The 5,600-nt window shown below is 39.0% G+C and overlaps 1 non-coding gene across 1 annotated transcript; it reads right to left on the bottom strand.

Moving 5' to 3' along the window:
* Positions 1-4,994: 4,994 nt before the first annotated feature.
* Positions 4,995-5,101, bottom strand: LOC138070585 (U6 spliceosomal RNA). The gene has a single exon (XR_011144158.1). It is a non-coding gene; the product is annotated as a U6 spliceosomal RNA (small nuclear RNA).
* Positions 5,102-5,600: the final 499 nt, after the last annotated feature.

The following is a 5,600-nucleotide window of genomic DNA, read 5'->3' as shown; positions in this document are numbered from 1 at the left end:
TCACACACATACAGTGGGCAAGTGGAAAGGAGAGAAAGAGAGAGGGGAAAAATAATGGAAAGAAGACAGGAATAGACACTGTCCTTTTAGAGAAAATTTGGAAAATATAGAAAAGGGAAAGAAGAAAAAGCAAGGAAGAGGTGAGTGCTTACTTGTGATTATTATCCTATTTTTTGTATAACTTAGCTTTCCTGGTATCTCAGCTGGTAAAGAATCCTCCTGCACTGCAGGAGACCTCGGTTCAATTCCTGGATCGAAAGATTCCCCTGGAAAAGGCTTAGGCTATCCACTCCAATATTCTTGGGCGTCCTTGGTGTCTCAGTGAGTAAAGAGCTCATCTCTAATGCAGGAGACCTGAGTTTGATCCCTGGGTTGGGAAGATCCCCTGAGAAGGAAATGGCAATACACTCCAGTATTCTTGCCTGGGAAATCTCATGGACAGAGGAGCCTAGCAGATGCCTCTGGGTTCTCAAAAGAGTCGGACACAACTGAGCGACTAAACAACAACAGCAATTTAACTTAAGATGAAAGGTTTTTGTAGAGTTTGGAATGTGGGGTGGGGAAAGCCAGAAAAAAAAAAAAAAAAGGAAGAGGATTTTACAGAAATTTAGGGAGATAAATGGCATACCTAAGAATGAGAGCTTTGCATTTTATGTTGTTCTTTACTCGAAATACTCTTGCTATTCAAGATCTGGGCCTTGCTTGGACATAATCTGTCATTCTTGCCAAATGCGTGTGGTATTTTGGGGATGTGGACAAATCTCCACAGGAACTTGGCTGAGACCTACAGATGTATTTTTACCTTCAGAGGCAAACAACCAGGGCACTAACTTGCTCTGCCATTTAGCACTTAACATTGGAACCACAGAGGACTAGTCTAGTGTGGTCCTTCGTGAGCTCAAATTAGAGTGCTGTCACTTTCTCTTTAGGCTTTGATTTTTTTTTTTTTCCTAAGATTTGCAGAGAAAGAAATCATAGAAATTAAAGCTGGATGAACCCTCAGTGATAACTGTTTATTTAACAAATGAGAAATTCTTGATCCAGGGAGAAGCACACAGGACAGAAAGCCTGGAAATTAATTAGCTAAACTCTTCTGGGCTAATCATAAAACCATTCTGAGACTCAGTTTCCTCATCCGAAAACGGATGTTATTAAAACCACAGTAACTTGCAAGTGTCATTTAGATCTCAAATTCCCAGATCAACAGACTATGAATTTGTTATTCTATGAAAGTAGAAAATTTAAGTGGTTTTTGCTGTAATTCTTCATATGGAACAATGGAATTTTAACTACCTTTTTTTTTCTTTTGCTCAAATTTTAAGGATTTAGGCTACCTTAGAAGAAAATATACTGAATCAGGGGGAAAAGAGTTCAATAATCAGCCACCTGCATGTCTGATTTGATGAGCTGTTGGTACTGAATAATATGAAAACCAGAATATCCCATAGAGTAATTCAATACTGCTGACATCTGCCCTTGTCTTCTCTGTTCTAATAAAAATTGGAGGATGGATAGCAATAGATATATCACCTTCAAACAAGAATTGATTCTTTATATGTTTATAAAGAGTCGCATGGTCTAAAAATATCTGCATGTAATAGAGATATTCATTTGACAATTGTCTGGACCATTACTATTGAAATCATCAAGTTCATAAAAATAAGGAAAGGAGAGAAGGAGAAAAGAAGAAAACCAGGGCATGCCTTCTTTTATTTAATACACACAGTTTTGACATGTATGTGACAGTTGCTCCGTTTTAGAGATAACAAAATTGAAGCTACCTGTGGCTATTTTTGCCACAACTTGCCTATTTTGCCACAACTATTGAAAAGTAAAAATTCAGACCCCAAACTACTCCTGCCTAACTATGTGGATTATTCACTTTTTAGGAATACCTTCTTGTTAGTCAATACAAGTCTTTTCCCCAATTGTTAGTGACTCTGGTCAGCCAGGCCTGGGACCTGGTCCTTATACATTCCTATCTCTTCAACTCTGCACACAGTTGCTAGTCTCTGTAATGAATCTGATCAAACAAAACCCATTTCCTGCGAGAGGTTTCTTCTGGTTACCCAGCTCTCAAGGGCTCTCTCCCATTTCTAAACTCCAATGGCACTTTTCTTTTGGCACTCCTCTATTGACAATATTTAGTTCTTTTTTCGGTGGTAAGTTTCTTATCCATTTAAGCACATTGACTCTTGAGAGAGGAGTCTTTAGAAAAGGTGGCACATGACGTAGCTTCATCACCAAGCCCATGGCATATACATGTCTCTCCATTGCTATCTGAGATAACAGAGACTTGAGTTCTAGCGTACAAGGGCATGGGTTAACAATGGGTCTCATTCTTCCATTCCACCATCTTCTCATGCTCCCTAGAAACTGATCCAAATTTTCAAAGAGGAAGAAATGAGTGCCATATCTGCAGTCCTTCTTAAGTCTGCCTTTAATGAAAACTTGGTTGAAAATTGTAAAGATTTTCTTTTCCTTCTGCCTTTTGAAGACAAACACCAAATGGAAAAAGACACAGGCCATACATATTCACCTGTTCTAGTCAATGATTTAAATATAAACACTTAACAGACTAAGGAGCAAAAATGAGGGAAAGCATTGATTAGTGACCCTTGTACATCCTGTTCAGAGATCAAAGGGACCAATGGGCAGGGATCAAAGTTGGGGGGAAATACAGAATGTAGCACCCTTGAGAAGTGGCATTTCTCACGATGTGTATGGCTTAATCAGAACCACTCTGTTCAGCAGCTGCAGAGGAAAAGAAAAACAACCCTGAAAATTATTAATTAGGTAAGCTTATGCTCCGTATGCTTTTCATGACATAGAGTCATTTTCACCAGCTTGTGCCAACTTTCAGTGGCGAGGTATTTTTGCAGGAGGGCAACCTGTATTGCAGATAGGTTCCTTTTAGAAATGGACACAAAAGCTCATTGTCACAGCAGCTACACCACCACACCTAGTTTGACTCAGGTCTGCAAAAATCCAATATGATGCATCATGTTTGGAGCTTCTTCACACCACAGGAACCAGTTTCTTAGTACTTCATCTGTGAAAGGTTAAACAAAAAAATTCCTTAAATCTATAGATAGCCAACTCGGAAAGTTACAAAATTTAAATGACTGACAACTGCATGGTGCTGTTTAGTTTTCAAAGTACTTTCACACAGAACCTTTCATTTGCTAGTCACAACCTTACTTAGGTGACTTGACATGAGGCCACACAGTTGTTAATTAGCACTTTCTCCCTGGTTTAAGCACGATACTTCTCCTTGTGCTAGGTCATAAAATACAATATTTCACACACAAACAAATGGCAGTGTTTGAGAATTCAAACAGTAAGAACCTTGGAAAGGAACAGTAATGAATGAAGGAAGTAGAATGCTTGGATCTAAGCAAGGCATTCAAGCAAGATAGCGATAGAAATGCATTGAAAACTGTTTGATTTCTAAGGCCATACATTTTTGGCTCTGTGCTGACCTCTGATGTGCTTTGACTTGCCTGATGATGAATTTCTCCGTAGTATGTGTTCGTTCTCTTAGGGATCTGAGGGAATGGAGACGTTTCCTGAGGCCATGGTGCTGCAGTTATGGTCACGGCGGTGGCGATGGTGGTGGTGGTTCTACTGCCCCGTTGTTCCACAGGACAAGCATAGGAGTTAGGAATACCCCTGGCCCCTCTGCAGGGGTTCCTACAGAGTGAAGTCATCAGAGGTATGGTGGGATGAAATGAGAGTCTCTATGCTGAAAAAGGTGACAAGCATAAGGATAACACATGGCTCTTTCCCCTTTGTTCTCTGTCCTGGAAGAATGTACACCAGCTGCCTCAGCTGCAAACTATTAATCCAGGAAGTTAGACTGTCCCTAGAAATTCCCTGTGGATCCATATAGATTGTCTGTGGCTATTTTTTACCCTTTCCTTTTTTTAATTCATTATTTCAATTATAGTTGAAAACTTATTGTGGGGGAATGATTTAGTATATCCTAATATCATATCTATTAATGTCCTTGCTTTCTCTTTAGTGTCCAATGACATTGACTTTCAATATTTTGTCATTAATTTGGTTAATTTTTTTCAGTTATTTAAAATAATTTTAATCTAAATTTTGAATTTTTCATTAATCAGTCCTTTTCTCTGCGACTGATTTTTCTATATTTATTTTAAAATCTCATTTGTTTTATTGATTTTTTTCTCAATCACCTGCAATGTCAGATCATTTATCCCTTCTATATCTTATCAGAAATACGATAAGATACTTTAGACATGTAGGACCAATCCACCTTTTTTTCCTTCTGTTTTCCTCCCAAATCTGTTCCTATTCAGTAATGCACACATTTTATATTATATAAAATGTGAGTTTTATCCAAAAGACTTATGAGCCAGTATTTCTTCCCCCCGCTTAAAAAACCTCAAATGCAACTTATTTTTTCACGTTCTGTGCATTGTTATATAGAGATCTGACATTATAAGTATTGGTATTCTTCTTTTTAAAAATTTAATGCTTATTTTATATTGAGATAAAGGCAATGGCACCCCTCTCCAGTACTCTTGCCTGGAAAATCCCACGGACAGAGGAGCCTGGTAGGCTGCAGTCCACGGGGTCGCTGAGGGTTGGACACGACTGAGTGACTTCACTTTCACTTTTCACTTTCATGCATTGGAGAAGGAAATGGCAACCCACTCCAGTACTCTTGCCTAGAAAATCCCATGGACAGAGGAGCCTGGTGGGCTGCAGTCCATGGGGTCGCTAAGAGTCAGACATGACTGAATGACTTCACTTTAACTTTTCATGCATTGGAGAAGGAAATGGCAACCCACTCCAGTGTTCTTGCCTGGAGAATCCCAGGGACGGGGGAGCCTGATAGGCTGCCGTCTATGGGGTTACACAGAGTCAGACACGACTGAAGCAACTTAGCAGCAGCAGCATAGTTGATTTATAATATGTGTGTTGCCTCAGTAAAGTACAGTAAAGTGATTCAGGTATACAAATATTAAAATATGAAGCACTTCATGAATTTGCATGTCATACTTGTGCAGGGGCCATGCTAATCTCCTCTGTATCATTCCAATTCTAGTACCTGTGCTGCTGAAGCAAGCACTAGTATGCTTCCAAATTTATTAATTCTTATTGGTATTACTGGATACTTTGAAGTATTCCTTAGAAATTCCCCCAGCCTCTTCGGGTGGTATTTTTGATTCCCAGTTGAATCAAATGTATTGTACAGTTGTCTCTGTGGGCTGTTACTTCTTGGATCCATGCTTCGGCGAACAGCACACTTCAGTATTGGCCTATTGATCCACTGACAGTGTCAATCACTCTCCAAATACTTATTTTTCCCCAATATAAGATTTTCTAGAATTTAGGAATGATTCCTCCTTATTAATCTAATCATTTATTCATTCAACAAATATTTGTTGAGGGACTTTTGTATGTAGGTTCTGTAGGAAAGAGCTCTTCTCTTAAATATTAGATATAGTCTTTACGGATGTGCTCTCTATGCCACTGACTTTCCAGTGGGGCCATTTCTTTGTTCTCTCTTATGCTTAAAGAGGTGCTACAGGAAAGCAGAATTTGTACTTTTCTTCCAATTTATACCA

This window comes from Capricornis sumatraensis, chromosome 23 (assembly GCF_032405125.1).
Source record: "Capricornis sumatraensis isolate serow.1 chromosome 23, serow.2, whole genome shotgun sequence".
In the NCBI taxonomy this organism is placed as follows: domain Eukaryota; kingdom Metazoa; phylum Chordata; class Mammalia; order Artiodactyla; family Bovidae; genus Capricornis; species Capricornis sumatraensis.
This window is presented reverse-complemented; position numbering and strand designations above follow the sequence as displayed.